Raw genomic sequence first — 22,175 nt, 5'->3', positions numbered from 1 at the left:
CAACGCAGGCAGATGCGCTCTGCAAATGTCTTGGCACTAGTGGGACTATAGCAAAGTCCAATAGCCACGTATAGGATGCCACTAGGTACACTGAGTGTTTGCTAGTATAATGGCTTAGTTATAATTAGTTGGAGTGTGCAACGCAGGCAGATGCGCTCTGCAAATGTCTTGGCACTAGTGGGACTATAGCAAAGTCCAATAGCCACGTATAGGATGCCACTAGGTACACTGAGTGTTTGCTAGTATAATGGCTTAGTTATAATTAGTTGGAGTGTGCAACGCAGGCAGACGTGCTGCAAATGTCTTGGCACTAGTGGGACTATAGCAAAGTCCAATAGCCACGTATAGGATGCCACTAGGTACACTGAGTGTTTGATAGTATAATGGCTTAGTTATAATTAGTTGGAGTGTGCAACGCAGGCAGACGTGCTGCAAATGTCTTGGCACTAGTGGGACTATAGCAAAGTCCAATAGCCACGTATAGGATGCCACTAGGTACACTGAGTGTTTGCTAGTATAATGGCTTCGTTATAATTAGTTGGAGTGTGCAATGCAGGCAGATGCGCTCTGCAAATGTCTTGGCACTAGTGGGACTAAAGCAAAGTCCAATAGCCACAGATAGGATGCCACTAGGTACACTGAGTGTTTGCTAGTATAATGGCTTAGTTATGAGTTGGAGTGTGCAGAGGACAAGAGGGTACAGTGGCAGGATTGTGGTGCTCTGGGTAGAGGAATGGAAGCCTGCCTTTCTATTCCCTCCTAATGGTGAAATGCAGGGAGGAAATCCCTGACCTTGGCTGCACAGACGCTGGCGCTGTTTTCAGGACCTGTCACCTTAACTCTGACCCTGCCGGTTTGAGCCCTTAAAAGGACTGCTATAAAGTGCTCTCCCTATGCTGTCTAACGCTGTGTATGCAGCGCATACAGCTGTATCGGCTATAGGACTCAGGAGGACGGAGCTGCGACACTGATGTCTGACACCAAAGACGCAGAAGGCAGATAATGGCGTCCGTGAAGAAAATGTCCGGTTTTATAATGCAGGGACATGTGACATGCAGATCCTATCACACATGCCGTTGCTTCTCTGGCTCAAAGTCCACTTAGCTGTGTGTGTGTCTGTGATTGGCTGACATGCTGGCCCGCCCCACAAGACGCGCGCGCTTAGGGAAAGAAGACAAGAAAAAAAAAAAAAAAATGGCGATCGCCATTATAGAAACAGCAGTGATCTGAAGGCGCTGTTCACGCACACTATACACTGAAATGTGATAATAGTTTGATTCACAGAGTGACTTACACTATTACAGCAGAAACCAAGCTATGATTTAGCTGTTTTTTGGCTGCTAGAACCGTTCTCGAACGTTTCTAGAACTATCGAGCTTTTGCAAAAAGCTCGAGTTCTAGTTCGATCTAGAACATGCCCCAAAATCACTCGAGCCTAGAACTGGAGAACCACGAACCACGAACCGCGCTCAACTCTAAAGCCGACACTTCCCCGCTCAGCTCGCTCCGCCCCTTCCTGCCCGCGGCATGTACACATACACATACACACACACACACACACACACACACATGGTCCCGCTCGGCTTACCTGCGGTGATGAAGTCCCGCCATCCCGACCTCAGCGCTGTCACTGTCCTCCATGGCCGCCGCTTGTCACATCACCTCTCGCTTCCGACCCGAGACTGACTAGCGGTGACGTCACGGGCCTCTCGCGAGACTTGGTGTGAAGGCGCCGGTCATTGAACTCAGTGACAGGGGCTGTCGGCAGTGCTGGAGATTAGCGCAGGTAATGTACCTCGCTGACAGCAGCACTTGTCATGCCCTGCAGTGACCTGGGCTGACCCATTGATGTTAGCTCAGGTCACTGCACTGCTCTCCCAGCCAATGGGGAACATCCTGCTCTTCATTGACTGGGACAGTGTGGATCGTCATGGCAACCCCTTGGATTACACCAGACCTGGATTTGTTTTTCATTCTAATAAATTGGTTAAAGAGGGAATGTTTTGGGGAGTGTTTTTTCAAATAAAAATGTGTTTCTCGTCTATTTTTTTTTTATTACTGACTGGGTTGGTGATGTCGGGTATCTGATAGACGCCTGACCTCACCAACCCCAGGGCTTGATGCCAGGTGACATTACACATCTGGTATTAACCCCATATATTACCCCGTTTGCCACCGCACCAGGTCGCGGGATGAGCTGGGGCGAAGCACCAGGATTGGCGCATCTAATGGATGCGCCACTTCTGGGGCGGCTGCGGCCTGCTATTTTTAGGCTGGGGAGAGTCCAATAACCATGGACCTCCCTAGTCTGAGAATATCAGGCCCCAGCTGTCTGCTTTACCTTGGCTGGTGATCCAATTTTGGGGGGACCCCTACGTGTTTTTTTTTTAAAATTATTTATTTAATTTAAAATAACAGCGTGGGGTGCCCTCAGTTTTGGATTACCAGCCAAGGTGAGGTTGCCAGCTGTGGTCTGCAGGCTGCAGCCGTCTGCTTTACCCTAGCTGGCTACAAAACTAGGGGGAACCCTACGTCATTTTTTTTTTAATTTTTTTGGCTAAATACAAAGCTAAGCCCCCTTAGTGCCACATGAAAGGCACCAAAGGGTGCTCCACTTTTTCTCCACTTTTTCTCCATTTTTTTCTCCATTTTTTCTCCACTTATTCTCCACTTTTTCTCCATTTTTTCTCCACTTATTCTCCACTTTTTCTCCACTTTTTCTCCACTTTTTTCTCCATTTTTTCTCCACTTATTCTCCACTTTTTCTCCACTTTTTCTCCATTTTTTTCTCCATTTTTTCTCCACTTTTTCTCCACTTTTTCTCCACTTTTTCTCCATTTTTTCTCCACTTATTCTCCATTTTTTCTCCACTTATTCTCCACTTTTTCTCCACTTTTTCTCCACTTTTTCTCCATTTTTTTCTCCATTTTTTCTCCACTTTTTCTCCACTTTTTCTCCACTTTTTCTCCATTTTTTTCTCCATTTTTTCTCCACTTTTTCTTCACTTTTTCTCCACTTTTTATCCATTTTTTCTCCACTTTTTCTCCACTTTTTCTCCACTTTTTCTCCATTTTTTTCTCCATTTTTTCTCCACTTATTCTCCACTTTTTCTCCACTTTTTCTCCACTTTTTCTCCACTTTTTCTCCATTTTTTTCTCCATTTTTTCTCCACTTATTCTCCACTTTTTCTCCACTTTTTCTCCACTTTTTCTCCACTTTTTCTCCACTTTTTTCTCCATTTTTACTCAACTTATTCTCCACTTTTTCTCCACTTTTTCTCCATTTTTTTCTCCATTTTTTCTCCACTTATTCTCCACTTTTTCTCCACTTTTTCTCCACTTTTTCTTCACTTTTTCTCCATTTTTTTCTCCATTTTTTCTCCACTTATTCTCCACTTTTTCTCCACTTTTTCTCAACTTTGTCTCCATTTGTTTCTCCATTTTTTCTCCACTTATTCTCCACTTTTTCTCCACTTTTTCTCCATTTTTTTCTCCACTTATTCTCCACTTTTTCTCCACTTTTTCTTCACTTTTTCTCCACTTTTTATCCATTTTTTCTCCACTTTTTCTCCACTTATTCTCCACTTTTTCTTCACTTTTTCTCCACTTTTTCTCCACTTTTTCTCCATTTTTTTCTCCATTTTTTCTCCACTTATTCTCCAATTTTTCTCCACTTTTTCTCCATTTTTTTCTCCATTTTTTTCTCCACTTTATCTCCACTTTTTCTCCACTTTTTCTTCACTTTTTCTCCACTTTTTCTCCATTTTTTCTCCACTTTTTCTCCACTTTTTCTTCACTTTTTCTCCACTTTTTATCCATTTTTTCTCCACTTTTTCTCCATTTTTTCTCCACTTTTTCTCCACTTTTTCTCCACTTTTTCTCCATTTTTTTCTCCATTTTTTCTCCACTTATTCTCCACTTTTTCTCCACTTTTTCTCCACTTTTTCTCCACTTTTTCTCCATTTTTTTCTCCATTTTTTCTCCACTTATTCTCCACTTTTTCTCCACTTTTTCTACATTTTTTCTCCACTTATTCTCCACTTTTTCTCCACTTTTTCTCCACTTTTTCTCCACTTTTTCTCCATTTTTTTCTCCATTTTTTCTCCACTTATTCTCCACTTTTTCTCCACTTTTTCTCCATTTTTTTCTCCATTTTTTCTCCACTTATTCTCCACTTTTTCTCCACTTTTTCTCCACTTTTTCTCCACTTTTTCTCCATTTTTTTCTCCATTTTTTCTCCACTTATTCTCCACTTTTTCTCCACTTTTTCTCCATTTTTTTCTCCACTTATTCTCCACTTTTTCTCCACTTTTTCTCCATTTTTTTCTCCATTTTTTCTCCACTTATTCTCCACTTTTTCTCCACTTTTTCTCCACTTTTTCTCCACTTTTTTCTCCATTTTTTCTCCACTTATTCTCCACTTTTTCTCCACTTTTTCTCCATTTTTTTCTCCATTTTTTCTCCACTTTTTCTCCACTTTTTCTCCACTTTTTCTCCACTTTTTCTCCATTTTTTTCTCCACTTTTTCTCCACTTTTTCTCCATTTTTTCTCCACTTATTCTCCATTTTTTTCTCCATTTTTTCCCCACTTATTCTCCACTTTTTCTCCACTTTTTCTCCATTTTTTTCTCCACTTATTCTCCACTTTTTCTCCACTTTTTCTTCACTTTTTCTCCACTTTTTATCCATTTTTTCTCCACTTTTTCTCCACTTTTTCTCCACTTTTTCTTCACTTTTCTCCACTTTTTATCCATTTTTTCTCCACTTTTTCTCCACTTTTTCTCCACTTTTTCTCCATTTTTTTCTCCATTTTTTCTCCACTTATTCTCCACTTTTTCTCCACTTTTTCTCCACTTTTTCTCCACTTTTTCTCCATTTTTTTCTCCATTTTTTCCCCACTTATTCTCCACTTATTCTCCACTTTTTCTCCACTTATTCTCCATTTTTTCTCCACTTATTCTCCACTTTTTCTCCACTTTTTCTCCACTTTTTCTCCATTTTTTTCTCCACTTTTTCTCCACTTTTTCTCCATTTTTTCTCCACTTATTCTCCATTTTTTTCTCCATTTTTTCCCCACTTATTCTCCACTTTTTCTCCACTTTTTCTCCATTTTTTTCTCCACTTATTCTCCACTTTTTCTCCACTTTTTCTTCACTTTTTCTCCACTTTTTATCCATTTTTTTCTCCACTTTTTCTCCACTTTTTCTCCACTTTTTCTTCACTTTTTCTCCACTTTTTATCCATTTTTTCTCCACTTTTTCTCCACTTTTTCTCCACTTTTTCTCCATTTTTTTTCTCCATTTTTTCTCTACTTATTCTCCACTTTTTCTCCACTTTTTCTCCACTTTTTCTCCACTTTTTCTCCATTTTTTTCTCCATTTTTTCCCCACTTATTCTCCACTTATTCTCCACTTTTTCTCCACTTTTTCTCCACTTTTTTCTCCATTTTTTCTCCACTTATTCTCCACTTTTTCTCCATTTTTTTCTCCATTTTTCCGCAAGCGTGAGCTGAACGTCATCTGCTACAAGCGTGAGCCGAGTGTCATCTGCTACAAGCGTGAGCCGAGTGTCATCTGCTGTAAGTGTGAGCCCAGTGTTATCTGCTACAAGCGTGAGCCGAGTGTCATCTGCCGCAAGTGTGAGCCCAGTGTCATCTGCCGCAAGCGTGAGTTTTCTCCATTTTTTCTCCACTTATTCTCCATTTTTTTCTCCACTTATTCTCCACTTTTTCTCCACTTTTTCTCCACTTTTTCTCCATTTTTTTCTCCATTTTTTCTCCACTTTTTCTCCACTTTTTCTCCACTTTTTCTCCATTTTTTCTCCATTTTTTCTCCACTTATTCTCCACTTTTTCTCCACTTTTTCTCCATTTTTTTCTCCACTTATTCTCCACTTTTTCTCCACTTTTTCTTCACTTTTTCTCCACTTTTTATCCATTTTTTCTCCACTTTTTCTCCACTTTTTCTTCACTTTTTCTCCACTTTTTATCCATTTTTTCTCCACTTTTTCTCCACTTTTTCTCCACTTTTTCTCCATTTTTTTCTCCATTTTTTCTCCACTTATTCTCCACTTTTTCTCCACTTTTTTCCACTTTTTCTCCACTTTTTCTCCATTTTTTTTCTCCATTTTTTCCCCACTTATTCTCCACTTTTTCTCCACTTTTTCTCCACTTTTTCTCCACTTTTTCTCCACTTTTTTCTTCATTTTTTCTCCACTTATTCTCCACTTTTTCTCCACTTTTTCTCCATTTTTTTCTCCATTTTTTCTCCACTTATTCTCCACTTTTTCTCCACTTTTTCTCCACTTTTTCTCCATTTTTTTCTCCATTTTTTCCCCACTTATTCTCCACTTTTTCTCCACTTTTTCTCCACTTTTTCTCCACTTTTTCTCCACTTTTTTCTCCATTTTTTCTCCACTTATTCTCCACTTTTTCTCCACTTTTTCTCCATTTTTTTCTCCATTTTTTCTCCACTTATTCTCCACTTTTTCTCCACTTTTTCTCCACTTTTTCTTCATTTTTTCTCCATTTTTTTCTCCATTTTTTCTCCACTTATTCTCCACTTTTTCTCCACTTTTTCTTCACTTTTTCTCCACTTTTTATCCATTTTTTCTCCACTTTTTCTCCACTTATTCTCCACTTTTTCTTCACTTTTTCTCCACTTTTTCTCCAATTTTTCTCCATTTTTTTCTCCATTTTTTCTCCACTTATTCTCCAATTTTTCTCCACTTTTTCTCCATTTTTTTCTCCATTTTTTTCTCCACTTATTCTCCACTTTTTCTCCACTTTTTCTTCACTTTTTCTCAACTTTTTATCCATTTTTTCTCCACTTTTTCTCCACTTTTTCTTCACTTTTTCTCCACTTTTTATCCATTTTTTCTTCACTTTTTCTCCATTTTTTCTCCATTTTTTCTCCACTTTTTCTCCACTTTTTCTCCACTTTTTCTCCACTTTTTCTCCATTTTTTTCTCCATTTTTTCTCCACTTATTCTCCACTTTTTCTCCACTTTTTTCCACTTTTTCTCCACTTTTTCTCCATTTTTTTTCTCCATTTTTTCCCCACTTATTCTCCACTTTTTCTCCACTTTTTCTCCACTTTTTCTCCACTTTTTCTCCACTTTTTCTTCATTTTTTCTCCACTTATTCTCCACTTTTTCTCCACTTTTTCTCCATTTTTTTCTCCATTTTTTCTCCACTTATTCTCCACTTTTTCTCCACTTTTTCTCCACTTTTTCTCCATTTTTTTCTCCATTTTTTCCCCACTTATTCTCCACTTTTTCTCCACTTTTTCTCCACTTTTTCTCCACTTTTTCTCCACTTTTTTCTCCATTTTTTCTCCACTTATTCTCCACTTTTTCTCCACTTTTTCTCCATTTTTTTCTCCATTTTTTCTCCACTTATTCTCCACTTTTTCTCCACTTTTTCTCCACTTTTTCTTCATTTTTTCTCCATTTTTTTCTCCATTTTTTCTCCACTTATTCTCCACTTTTTCTCCACTTTTTCTTCACTTTTTCTCCACTTTTTATCCATTTTTTCTCCACTTTTTCTCCACTTATTCTCCACTTTTTCTTCACTTTTTCTCCACTTTTTCTCCAATTTTTCTCCATTTTTTTCTCCATTTTTTCTCCACTTATTCTCCAATTTTTCTCCACTTTTTCTCCATTTTTTTCTCCATTTTTTTCTCCACTTATTCTCCACTTTTTCTCCACTTTTTCTTCACTTTTTCTCAACTTTTTATCCATTTTTTCTCCACTTTTTCTCCACTTTTTCTTCACTTTTTCTCCACTTTTTATCCATTTTTTCTTCACTTTTTCTCCATTTTTTCTCCATTTTTTCTCCACTTTTTCTCCACTTTTTCTCCACTTTTTCTCCACTTTTTCTCCATTTTTTTCTCCATTTTTTCTCCACTTATTCTCCACTTTTTCTCCACTTTTTCTCCACTTTTTCTCCATTTTTTTCTCCATTTTTTCTCCACTTAGTCTCCACTTTTTCTTCACTTTTTCTCCACTTTTTATCCATTTTTTCTCCACTTTTTCTCCACTTTTTCTCCACTTTTTCTTCACTTTTTCTCCATTTTTTTCTCCATTTTTTCTCCACTTATTCTCCACTTTTTCTCCATTTTTTCCTCCACTTATTCTCCATTTTTTCTCCACTTATTCTCCACTTTTTCTCCACTTTTTCTCCACTTTTTCTCCATTTTTTTCTCCATTTTTTCTCCACTTTTTCTCCACTTTTTCTCCACTTTTTCTCCATTTTTTTCTCCATTTTTTCTCCACTTATTCTCCACTTATTCTCCACTTTTTCTCCACTTTTTATCCATTTTTTCTCCACTTTTTCTCCACTTTTTCTTCACTTTTTCTCCACTTTTTATCCATTTTTTCTCCACTTTTTCTCCACTTTTTCTCCACTTTTTCTCCATTTTTTTCTCCATTTTTTCTCCACTTATTCTCCACTTTTTCTCCACTTTTTCTCCACTTTTTCTCCACTTTTTCTCCATTTTTTTTCTCCATTTTTTCCCCACTTTTTCTCCACTTTTTCTCCACTTTTTCTCCACTTTTTCTCCACTTTTTTCTCCATTTTTTCTCCACTTATTCTCCACTTTTTCTCCACTTTTTCTCCATTTTTTTCTCCATTTTTTCTCCACTTATTCTCCACTTTTTCTCCACTTTTTCTCCACTTTTTCTCCATTTTTTTCTCCATTTTTTCCCCACTTATTCTCCACTTTTTCTCCACTTTTTCTCCACTTTTTCTCCACTTTTTTCTCCATTTTTTCTCCACTTATTCTCCACTTTTTCTCCACTTTTTCTCCATTTTTTTCTCCATTTTTTCTCCACTTATTCTCCACTTTTTCTCCACTTTTTCTCCACTTTTTCTTCATTTTTTCTTCATTTTTTTCTCCATTTTTTCTCCACTTATTCTCCACTTTTTCTCCACTTTTTCTTCACTTTTTCTCCACTTTTTATCCATTTTTTCTCCACTTATTCTCCACTTTTTCTCCACTTTTTCTCCATTTTTTTCTCCATTTTTTCTCCACTTATTCTCCACTTTTTCTCCACTTTTTCTCCACTTTTTCTTCATTTTTTCTCCATTTTTTTCTCCATTTTTTCTCCACTTATTCTCCACTTTTTCTCCACTTTTTCTTCACTTTTTCTCCACTTTTTATCCATTTTTTCTCCACTTTTTCTCCACTTATTCTCCACTTTTTCTTCACTTTTTCTCCACTTTTTCTCCAATTTTTCTCCATTTTTTTCTCCATTTTTTCTCCACTTATTCTCCAATTTTTCTCCACTTTTTCTCCATTTTTTTCTCCATTTTTTTCTCCACTTATTCTCCACTTTTTCTCCACTTTTTCTTCACTTTTTCTCAACTTTTTATCCATTTTTTCTCCACTTTTTCTCCACTTTTTCTTCACTTTTTCTCCACTTTTTATCCATTTTTTCTTCACTTTTTCTCCATTTTTTCTCCATTTTTTCTCCACTTTTTCTCCACTTTTTCTCCACTTTTTCTCCACTTTTTCTCCATTTTTTTCTCCATTTTTTCTCCACTTATTCTCCACTTTTTCTCCACTTTTTCTCCACTTTTTCTCCATTTTTTTCTCCATTTTTTCTCCACTTAGTCTCCACTTTTTCTTCACTTTTTCTCCACTTTTTATCCATTTTTTCTCCACTTTTTCTCCACTTTTTCTCCACTTTTTCTTCACTTTTTCTCCATTTTTTTCTCCATTTTTTCTCCACTTATTCTCCACTTTTTCTCCATTTTTTCTCCACTTATTCTCCATTTTTTCTCCACTTATTCTCCACTTTTTCTCCACTTTTTCTCCACTTTTTCTCCATTTTTTTCTCCATTTTTTCTCCACTTTTTCTCCACTTTTTCTCCACTTTTTCTCCATTTTTTTCTCCATTTTTTCTCCACTTATTCTCCACTTATTCTCCACTTTTTCTCCACTTTTTATCCATTTTTTCTCCACTTTTTCTCCACTTTTTCTCCACTTTTTCTCCATTTTTTTCTCCATTTTTTCTCCACTTATTCTCCACTTTTTCTCCACTTTTTCTCCACTTTTTCTCCACTTTTTCTCCATTTTTTTTCTCCATTTTTTCCCCACTTTTTCTCCACTTTTTCTCCACTTTTTCTCCACTTTTTCTCCACTTTTTTCTCCATTTTTTCTCCACTTATTCTCCACTTTTTCTCCACTTTTTCTCCATTTTTTTCTCCATTTTTTCTCCACTTATTCTCCACTTTTTCTCCACTTTTTCTCCACTTTTTCTCCATTTTTTTCTCCATTTTTTCCCCACTTATTCTCCACTTTTTCTCCACTTTTTCTCCACTTTTTCTCCACTTTTTTCTCCATTTTTTCTCCACTTATTCTCCACTTTTTCTCCACTTTTTCTCCATTTTTTTCTCCATTTTTTCTCCACTTATTCTCCACTTTTTCTCCACTTTTTCTCCACTTTTTCTTCATTTTTTCTCCATTTTTTTCTCCATTTTTTCTCCACTTATTCTCCACTTTTTCTCCACTTTTTCTTCACTTTTTCTCCACTTTTTATCCATTTTTTCTCCACTTTTTCTCCACTTATTCTCCACTTTTTCTTCACTTTTTCTCCACTTTTTCTCCAATTTTTCTCCATTTTTTTCTCCATTTTTTCTCCACTTATTCTCCAATTTTTCTCCACTTTTTCTCCATTTTTTTCTCCATTTTTTTCTCCACTTATTCTCCACTTTTTCTCCACTTTTTCTTCACTTTTTCTCAACTTTTTATCCATTTTTTCTCCACTTTTTCTCCACTTTTTCTTCACTTTTTCTCCACTTTTTATCCATTTTTTCTCCACTTTTTCTCCATTTTTTCTCCATTTTTTCTCCACTTTTTCTCCACTTTTTCTCCACTTTTTCTCCACTTTTTCTCCATTTTTTCTCCATTTTTTCTCCACTTATTCTCCACTTTTTCTCCACTTTTTCTCCATTTTTTTCTCCATTTTTTCTCCACTTAGTCTCCACTTTTTCTTCACTTTTTCTCCACTTTTTATCCATTTTTTCTCCACTTTTTCTCCATTTTTTCTCCAATTTTTCTCAACTTTTTCTCCACTTTTTCTCCATTTTTTCTCCACTTTTTCTCCACTTTTTCTCCACTTTTTCTCCACTTTTTCTCCATTTTTTTCTCCATTTTTTCTCCACTTATTCTCCACTTTTTCTCCACTTTTTCTCCACTTTTTCTCCACTTTTTCTCCATTTTTTCTCCATTTTTTCTCCACTTATTCTCCACTTTTTCTCCACTTTTTCTACATTTTTTTCTCCACTTATTCTCCACTTTTTCTCCACTTTTTCTCCACTTTTTCTCCACTTTTTCTCCATTTTTTTCTCCATTTTTTCTCCACTTATTCTCCACTTTTTCTCCACTTTTTCTCCACTTTTTCTCCATTTTTTCTCCACTTATTCTCCACTTTTTCTCCACTTTTTCTCCACTTTTTCTCCACTTTTTCTCCATTTTTTTCTCCATTTTTTCTCCACTTATTCTCCACTTTTTCTCCACTTTTTCTCCATTTTTTCTCCACTTATTCTCCACTTTTTCTACACTTTTTCTCCATTTTTTTCTCCATTTTTTTCACCACTTATTCTCCACTTTTTCTCCACTTTTTCTCCACTTTTTCTCCACTTTTTCTCCACTTTTTTCTCCATTTTTTCTCCACTTATTCTCCACTTTTTCTCCACTTTTTCTCCACTTTTTCTCCATTTTTTTCTCCATTTTTTCTCCACTTTTTCTCCACTTTTTCTCCATTTTTTCTCCACTTATTCTCCAATTTTTCTCCACTTATTCTCCACTTTTTCTCCACTTTTTCTCCACTTTTTCTCCATTTTTTTCTCCATTTTTTCTCCACTTTTTCTCCACTTTTTCTCCACTTTTTCTCCATTTTTTTCTCCATTTTTTCTCCACTTATTCTCCACTTTTTCTCCACTTTTTCTCCATTTTTTTCTCCACTTATTCTCCACTTTTTCTCCACTTTTTCTTCACTTTTTCTCCACTTTTTCTCCATTTTTTCTCCACTTTTTCTCCACTTTTTCTCCACTTTTTCTTCACTTTTTCTCCACTTTTTATCCATTTTTTCTCCACTTTTTCTCCACTTTTTCTCCACTTTTTCTCCATTTTTTTCTCCATTTTTTCTCCACTTATTCTCCACTTTTTCTCCACTTTTTCTCCACTTTTTCTCCACTTTTTCTCCATTTTTTTCTCCATTTTTTCTCCACTTATTCTCCACTTTTTCTTCACTTTTTCTCCACTTTTTCTCCAATTTTTCTCCATTTTTTTCTCCATTTTTTCTCCACATATTCTCCAATTTTTCTCCACTTTTTCTCCATTTTTTTCTCCATTTTTTTCTCCACTTATTCTCCACTTTTTCTCCACTTTTTCTTCACTTTTTCTCAACTTTTTATCCATTTTTTCTCCACTTTTTCTCCACTTTTTCTTCACTTTTTCTCCACTTTTTATCCATTTTTTCTCCACTTTTTCTCCATTTTTTCTCCATTTTTTCTCCACTTTTTCTCCACTTTTTCTCCACTTTTTCTCCACTTTTTCTCCATTTTTTTCTCCATTTTTTCTCCACTTATTCTCCACTTTTTCTCCACTTTTTCTCCACTTTTTCTCCATTTTTTTCTCCATTTTTTCTCCACTTAGTCTCCACTTTTTCTTCACTTTTTCTCCACTTTTTATCCATTTTTTCTCCACTTATTCTCCACTTTTTCTCCACTTTTTCTTCACTTTTTCTCCATTTTTTTCTCCATTTTTTCTCCACTTATTCTCCACTTTTTCTCCATTTTTTCTCCACTTTTTCTCCACTTTTTCTCCACTTTTTCTTCACTTTTTCTCCATTTTTTTCTCCATTTTTTCTCCACTTATTCTCCACTTTTTCTCCATTTTTTCTCCACTTATTCTCCATTTTTTCTCCACTTATTCTCCACTTTTTCTCCACTTTTTCTCCACTTTTTCTCCATTTTTTTCTCCATTTTTTCTCCACTTTTTCTCCACTTTTTCTCCACTTTTTCTCCATTTTTTTCTCCATTTTTTCTCCACTTATTCTCCACTTATTCTCCACTTTTTCTCCACTTTTTATCCATTTTTTCTCCACTTTTTCTCCACTTTTTCTTCACTTTTTCTCCACTTTTTATCCATTTTTTCTCCACTTTTTCTCCACTTTTTCTCCACTTTTTCTCCATTTTTTTCTCCATTTTTTCTCCACTTATTCTCCACTTTTTCTCCACTTTTTCTCCACTTTTTCTCCACTTTTTCTCCATTTTTTTTCTCCATTTTTTCCCCACTTATTCTCCACTTTTTCTCCACTTTTTCTCCACTTTTTCTCCACTTTTTCTCCACTTTTTTCTCCATTTTTTCTCCACTTATTCTCCACTTTTTCTCCACTTTTTCTCCATTTTTTTCTCCATTTTTTCTCCACTTATTCTCCACTTTTTCTCCACTTTTTCTCCACTTTTTCTCCATTTTTTTCTCCATTTTTTCCCCACTTATTCTCCACTTTTTCTCCACTTTTTCTCCACTTTTTCTCCACTTTTTTCTCCATTTTTTCTCCACTTATTCTCCACTTTTTCTCCACTTTTTCTCCATTTTTTTCTCCATTTTTTCTCCACTTATTCTCCACTTTTTCTCCACTTTTTCTCCACTTTTTCTTCATTTTTTCTCCATTTTTTTCTCCATTTTTTCTCCACTTATTCTCCACTTTTTCTCCACTTTTTCTTCACTTTTTCTCCACTTTTTATCCATTTTTTCTCCACTTTTTCTCCACTTATTCTCCACTTTTTCTTCACTTTTTCTCCACTTTTTCTCCAATTTTTCTCCATTTTTTTCTCCATTTTTTCTCCACTTATTCTCCAATTTTTCTCCACTTTTTCTCCATTTTTTTCTCCATTTTTTTTCTCCACTTATTCTCCACTTTTTCTCCACTTTTTCTTCACTTTTTCTCAACTTTTTATCCATTTTTTCTCCACTTTTTCTCCACTTTTTCTTCACTTTTTCTCCACTTTTTATCCATTTTTTCTCCACTTTTTCTCCATTTTTTCTCCATTTTTTCTCCACTTTTTCTCCACTTTTTCTCCACTTTTTCTCCACTTTTTCTCCATTTTTTTCTCCATTTTTTCTCCACTTATTCTCCACTTTTTCTCCACTTTTTCTCCACTTTTTCTCCATTTTTTTCTCCATTTTTTCTCCACTTAGTCTCCACTTTTTCTTCACTTTTTCTCCACTTTTTATCCATTTTTTCTCCACTTTTTCTCCATTTTTTCTCCAATTTTTCTCAACTTTTTCTCCACTTTTTCTCCATTTTTTCTCCACTTTTTCTCCACTTTTTCTCCACTTTTTCTCCACTTTTTCTCCATTTTTTTCTCCATTTTTTCTCCACTTATTCTCCACTTTTTCTCCACTTTTTCTCCACTTTTTCTCCACTTTTTCTCCATTTTTTTCTCCATTTTTTCTCCTCTTATTCTCCACTTTTTCTCCACTTTTTCTACATTTTTTTCTCCACTTATTCTCCACTTTTTCTCCACTTTTTCTCCACTTTTTCTCCACTTTTTCTCCATTTTTTTCTCCATTTTTTCTCCACTTATTCTCCACTTTTTCTCCACTTTTTCTCCACTTTTTCTCCATTTTTTCTCCACTTATTCTCCACTTTTTCTCCACTTTTTCTCCACTTTTTCTCCACTTTTTCTCCATTTTTTTCTCCATTTTTTCTCCACTTATTCTCCACTTTTTCTCCACTTTTTCTCCATTTTTTCTCCACTTATTCTCCACTTTTTCTACACTTTTTCTCCATTTTTTTCTCCATTTTTTTCACCACTTATTCTCCACTTTTTCTCCACTTTTTCTCCACTTTTTCTCCACTTTTTCTCCACTTTTTTCTCCATTTTTTCTCCACTTATTCTCCACTTTTTCTCCACTTTTTCTCCACTTTTTCTCCATTTTTTTCTCCATTTTTTCTCCACTTTTTCTCCACTTTTTCTCCATTTTTTCTCCACTTATTCTCCAATTTTTCTCCACTTATTCTCCACTTTTTCTCCACTTTTTCTCCACTTTTTCTCCATTTTTTTCTCCATTTTTTCTCCACTTTTTCTCCACTTTTTCTCCACTTTTTCTCCATTTTTTTCTCCATTTTTTCTCCACTTATTCTCCACTTTTTCTCCACTTTTTCTCCATTTTTTTCTCCACTTATTCTCCACTTTTTCTCCACTTTTTCTTCACTTTTTCTCCACTTTTTCTCCATTTTTTCTCCACTTTTTCTCCACTTTTTCTCCACTTTTTCTTCACTTTTTCTCCACTTTTTATCCATTTTTTCTCCACTTTTTCTCCACTTTTTCTCCACTTTTTCTCCATTTTTTTCTCCATTTTTTCTCCACTTATTCTCCACTTTTTCTCCACTTTTTCTCCACTTTTTCTCCACTTTTTCTCCATTTTTTTCTCCTTTTTTCTCCACTTATTCTCCACTTTTTCTCCACTTTTTTCTCCATTTTTTCTCCACTTATTCTCCACTTTTTCTCCACTTTTTCTCCATTTTTTTCTCCATTTTTCTTCACTTATTCTCCACTTTTTCTCCACTTTTTCTCCACTTTTTCTTCACTTTTTCTCCATTTTTTTCTCCATTTTTTCTCCTCTTATTCTCCACTTTTTCTCCACTTTTTCTCCACTTTTTCTCCATTTGTTTCTCCATTTTTTCTCCACTTATTCTCCACTTTTTCTCCACTTTTTCTCCATTTTTTTCTCCACTTATTCTTCACTTTTTCTCCACTTTTTCTTCACTTTTTCTCCACTTTTTATCCATTTTTTCTCCACTTTTTCTCCACTTATTCTCCATTTTTTCTTCACTTTTTCTCCACTTTTTCTCCACTTTTTCTCCATTTTTTTCTCCATTTTTTCTCCACTTATTCTCCAATTTTTCTCCACTTTTTCTCCATTTTTTTCTCCATTTTTTTCTCCACTTATTCTCCACTTTTTCTCCACTTTTTCTTCACTTTTTCTCCACTTTTTATCCATTTTTTCTCCACTTTTTCTCCACTTTTTCTTCACTTTTTCTCCACTTTTTATCCATTTTTTCTCCACTTTTTCTCCACTTTTTCTCCACTTTTTCTCCATTTTTTTCTCCATTTTTTCTCCACTTATTCTCCACTTTTCCTCCACTTTTTCTCCACTTTTTCTCCACTTTTTCTCCATTTTTTTCTCCATTTTTTCTCCACTTATTCTCCACTTTTTCTCCACTTTTTCTACATTTTTTCTCCACTTATTCTCCACTTTTTCTCCACTTTTTCTCCACTTTTTCTCCATTTTTTTCTCCATTTTTTCTCCACTTATTCTCCACTTTTTCTCCACTTTTTCTCCACTTTTCTCTCCATTTTTTCTCCACTTATTCTCCACTTTTTCTCCACTTTTTCTCCATTTTTTTCTCCATTTTTTCTCCACTTATTCTCCACTTTTTCTCCACTTTTTCTCCACTTTTTCTTCATTTTTTCTCCATTTTTTTCTCCATTTTTTCTCCACTTATTCTCCACTTTTTCTCCACTTTTTCTTCACTTTTTCTCCACTTTTTATCCATTTTTTCTCCAATTTTTCTCCACTTATTCTCCACTTTTTCTTCACTTTTTCTCCACTTTTTCTCCATTTTTTTCTCCATTTTTTTCTCCATTTTTTCTCCACTTATTCTCCAATTTTTCTCCACTTTTTCTCCATTTTTTTCTCCATTTTTTTCTCCACTTATTCTCCACTTTTTCTCCACTTTTTCTTCACTTTTTCTCAACTTTTTATCCATTTTTTCTCCACTTTTTCTCCACTTTTTCTTCACTTTTTCTCCACTTTTTATCCATTTTTTCTCCACTTTTTCTCCATTTTTTCTCCATTTTTTCTCCACTTTTTCTCCACTTTTTCTCCACTTTTTCTCCACTTTTTCTCCATTTTTTTCTCCATTTTTTCTCCACTTATTCTCCACTTTTTCTCCACTTTTTCTCCACTTTTTCTCCATTTTTTTCTCCATTTTTTCTCCACTTAGTCTCCACTTTTTCTTCACTTTTTCTCCACTTTTTATCCATTTTTTCTCCACTTTTTCTCCATTTTTTCTCCAATTTTTCTCAACTTTTTCTCCACTTTTTCTCCATTTTTTCTCCACTTTTTCTCCACTTTTTCTCCACTTTTTCTCCACTTTTTCTCCATTTTTTTCTCCACTTATTCTCCACTTTTTCTCCACTTTTTCTTCACTTTTTCTCAACTTTTTATCCATTTTTTCTCCACTTTTTCTCCACTTTTTCTTCACTTTTTCTCCACTTTTTATCCATTTTTTCTCCACTTTTTCTCCATTTTTTCTCCATTTTTTCTCCACTTTTTCTCCACTTTTTCTCCATTTTTTCTCCAATTTTTCTCAACTTTTTCTCCACTTTTTCTCCATTTTTTCTCCACTTTTTCTCCACTTTTTCTCCACTTTTTCTCCATTTTTTTCTCCATTTTTTCTCCACTTATTCTCCACTTTTTCTCCACTTTTTCTCCACTTTTTCTCCACTTTTTCTCCATTTTTTTCTCCATTTTTTCTCCACTTATTCTCCACTTTTTCTCCACTTTTTCTACATTTTTTTCTCCACTTATTCTCCACTTTTTCTCCACTTTTTCTCCACTTTTTCTCCACTTTTTCTCCATTTTTTTCTCCATTTTTTCTCCACTTATTCTCCACTTTTTCTCCACTTTTTCTCCACTTTTTCTCCATTTTTTCTCCACTTATTCTCCACTTTTTCTCCACTTTTTCTCCACTTTTTCTCCACTTTTTCTCCATTTTTTTCTCCATTTTTTCTCCACTTATTCTCCACTTTTTCTCCACTTTTTCTCCATTTTTTCTCCACTTATTCTCCACTTTTTCTACACTTTTTCTCCATTTTTTTCTCCATTTTTTTCACCACTTATTCTCCACTTTTTCTCCACTTTTTCTCCACTTTTTCTCCACTTTTTCTCCACTTTTTTCTCCATTTTTTCTCCACTTATTCTCCACTTTTTCTCCACTTTTTCTCCACTTTTTCTCCATTTTTTTCTCCATTTTTTCTCCACTTTTTCTCCACTTTTTCTCCATTTTTTCTCCACTTTTTCTCCACTTTTTTCTCCATTTTTTCTCCACTTATTCTCCACTTTTTCTCCATTTTTTTCTCCATTTTTCTTCACTTATTCTCCACTTTTTCTCCACTTTTTCTCCACTTTTTCTTCACTTTTTCTCCATTTTTTTCTCCATTTTTTCTCCTCTTATTCTCCACTTTTTCTCCACTTTTTCTCCACTTTTTCTCCATTTGTTTCTCCATTTTTTCTCCACTTATTCTCCACTTTTTCTCCACTTTTTCTCCATTTTTTTCTCCACTTATTCTCCACTTTTTCTCCACTTTTTCTTCACTTTTTCTCCACTTTTTATCCATTTTTTCTCCACTTTTTCTCCACTTATTCTCCATTTTTTCTTCACTTTTTCTCCACTTTTTCTCCACTTTTTCTCCATTTTTTTCTCCATTTTTTCTCCACTTATTCTCCAATTTTTCTCCACTTTTTCTCCATTTTTTTCTCCATTTTTTTCTCCACTTATTCTCCACTTTTTCTCCACTTTTTCTTCACTTTTTCTCCACTTTTTATCCATTTTTTCTCCACTTTTTCTCCACTTTTTCTTCACTTTTTCTCCACTTTTTATCCATTTTTTCTCCACTTTTTCTCCATTTTTTCTCCACTTTTTCTCCACTTTTTCTCCACTTTTTCTCCATTTTTTTCTCCATTTTTTCTCCACTTATTCTCCACTTTTCCTCCACTTTTTCTCCACTTTTTCTCCACTTTTTCTCCATTTTTTTCTCCATTTTTTCTCCACTTATTCTCCACTTTTTCTCCACTTTTTCTACATTTTTTCTCCACTTATTCTCCACTTTTTCTCCACTTTTTCTCCACTTTTTCTCCATTTTTTTCTCCATTTTTTCTCCACTTATTCTCCACTTTTTCTCCACTTTTTCTCCACTTTTTTTCCATTTTTTTCTCCATTTTTTCTCCACTTAGTCTCCACTTTTTCTCCACTTTTTCTTCATTTTTTCTCCACTTATTCTCCACTTTTTCTCCACTTTTTCTCCACTTTTTTTCCATTTTTTTCTCCATTTTTTCTCCACTTAGTCTCCACTTTTTCTCCATTTTTCTTCACTTATTCTCCACTTTTTCTCCACTTTTTCTCCACTTTTTCTTCACTTTTTCTCCATTTTTTTCTCCATTTTTTCTCCTCTTATTCTCCACTTTTTCTCCACTTTTTCTCCACTTTTTCTCCATTTGTTTCTCCATTTTTTCTCCACTTATTCTCCACTTTTTCTCCACTTTTTCTCCATTTTTTTCTCCACTTATTCTCCACTTTTTCTCCACTTTTTCTTCACTTTTTCTCCACTTTTTATCCATTTTTTCTCCACTTTTTCTCCACTTATTCTCCATTTTTTCTTCACTTTTTCTCCACTTTTTCTCCATTTTTTTCTCCATTTTTTCTCCACTTATTCTCCAATTTTTCTCCACTTTTTCTCCATTTTTTTCTCCATTTTTTTCTCCACTTATTCTCCACTTTTTCTCCACTTTTTCTTCACTTTTTCTCCACTTTTTATCCATTTTTTCTCCACTTTTTCTCCACTTTTTCTTCACTTTTTCTCCACTTTTTATCCATTTTTTCTCCACTTTTTCTCCATTTTTTCTCCACTTTTTCTCCACTTTTTCTCCACTTTTTCTCCATTTTTTTCTCCATTTTTTCTCCACTTATTCTCCACTTTTCCTCCACTTTTTCTCCACTTTTTCTCCACTTTTTCTCCATTTTTTTCTCCATTTTTTCTCCACTTATTCTCCACTTTTTCTCCACTTTTTCTACATTTTTTCTCCACTTATTCTCCACTTTTTCTCCACTTTTTCTCCATTTTTTTCTCCATTTTTTCTCCACTTATTCTCCACTTTTTCTCCACTTTTTCTCCACTTTTTTTCCATTTTTTTCTCCATTTTTTCTCCACTTAGTCTCCACTTTTTCTCCACTTTTTCTTCATTTTTTCTCCACTTATTCTCCACTTTTTCTCCACTTTTTCTCAATTTTTTTCTCCATTTTTTCTCCACTTATTCTCCACTTTTTCTCCACTTTTTCTCCATTTTTTTCTCCATTTTTTTCTCCACTTATTCTCCACTTTTTCTCTACTTTTTCTCAACTTTTTCTCCATTTTTTTCTCCATTTTTTCTCCACTTATTCTCCACTTATTCTCCACTTTTTCTCCATTTTTTCCTCCATTTTTTCTCCACTTATTCTCCACTTTTTCTCCACTTTTTCTCTACTTTTTCTATGGTCGGTCTACCCATTAGCTCTGCCATGCATACTGTAGCTCTACACCTACTGCACATGTTACTTTATGATTGACATCTCTTTCGTACCAGATCTGTCTAAGCCTACTCTGACCCCATATTTGTCATTACTATATTGTCCTTGTACTGTATTATGACATTTGTATCATGTGTTTCATTTCTTGCTGTGTTGCAATTTTTTTGCTGCATCCCAATTGTACCTCTACATTGTTCGAGTTTATGTTATTGTTCTCTCACTCTTATGTGATACTGATTATTGTCATTTTTCATGATTACATGCAGATAAGTCCAATCTGACGAAGGCTCAGGCCGAAACGTCATTTGTAACTTGTTTTGGACAAAAACATATATGCTTATGAAAAAAAATGTATTTCTTAATACGGACCAATAAAGAGTGATTTTGCATTACTATCCGTTGTGACTTACTGACTTAGTCTGGGAGATTTAGAGTGCCGAGGTTACTCACTAATTTTATCTATTATTTCCTCTGAGCACCTATATACCAGTGAGCAGAGCTTCCTCTACAGTAGTTCTCCTGATTAGGCATGCCCTTACCTCATGAGCACGGCATTGCAGCTTTGGTAGCAACCATTACGACATGGACTCTGCTGCTGTGGACCCGAGAAGAGTGAGTGCAGATTCATTGCACCTACACTCCTCACATGAAGGGTCCGCACTCCTAGAAAATGGGGGATACGTTCCCTGAGTGTCTCCCCCCCATATTCCAGACGGTCCAGAGTCGTCGTGGGACCCCTTTATTTTTTTTCTTACAATAAATTGGTGAAAGAGGAAATGTTTTGGGGACTGTTTTTTCAAATAAATTTCTTTTGTCGATTTTTTTTTTTTTGTTAGTACTGACAGTTTATGATGTTGGGTATCTAATAGACGCCATGACATCACAAACTGCTGGGCTTGATCTCAGGTGACTTTACAGCTAGTATCAACCCGATTTATTACCCCGTTTGCCACTGCACCAGGGCACGGGATGAGCTGGGGTGAAGCGCCCGGATTGGCGCATCTAGTGGATGCGCCACGTCTGGGGTGCCTGCGGCCTGCTATTTTAGGCTGTGAAGGCCCAATAACTATGGACCTTCCCACCCTGAGAATACCAGACCACAGCTGTCCGCTTTACCTTGGCTGGTGATCCAATTTGGGGGGGACCCTACTTTTATTGTGTAATTATTAATATTTATAAAATAATTATAAAAAAGAGCCTGAGGGGACCTCCACATTGGATCCCCAACCACGGTAAAGCTGCCAGCTGTGGTTTTCAGGCTACAGCCGTCTGCTTTACCCTAGCTGGCTATCAAAAATGGGGGGACCCAACGTCATTTTTTTTTTTAACTATTTTTTAAATAGAAAAAATTAATGGGCTTCCCTGTATTTTGATTGCCAACCAAGGTAACGGCAGGCAGATGGGGGTGGCAACCCATAGCTGTCTGCTTTATCTGCGCTGAGAATCAAAAATACCGCGGAGCGCTACGTCATTTTTTTAAAGATTTATTTTTACAGCACTGTGATGTCCAGCAATCAAAATACAGGGAAGCCCATTTTATTTGTAGTTATTTAAATAAATAATTAAAAAAAATATATATGGGCTCCCGCTGCATTTTTTGTATTGCTAGCTAAGGGTAATCCAAGCAGCTACTGGCTGCTAACCCCCACTGCTTGGTGTTACCTTCACTGGCAATGGAAAATCCAGGGAAGCATTTTTTATTTTTTTTGCCAAAAAACTACAAAAAAAGGACGTGAGCTTCGCCATATTTTGTATGCTAGCCAGGTATAGCAGGCAGGTGCTGGAAGAGTTGGATACAGCACCAGAAGAT

Source organism: Anomaloglossus baeobatrachus, chromosome 4 (genome assembly GCF_048569485.1).
Source record: "Anomaloglossus baeobatrachus isolate aAnoBae1 chromosome 4, aAnoBae1.hap1, whole genome shotgun sequence".
Lineage (NCBI taxonomy): Eukaryota > Metazoa > Chordata > Amphibia > Anura > Aromobatidae > Anomaloglossus > Anomaloglossus baeobatrachus.
This window is presented reverse-complemented; position numbering follows the sequence as displayed.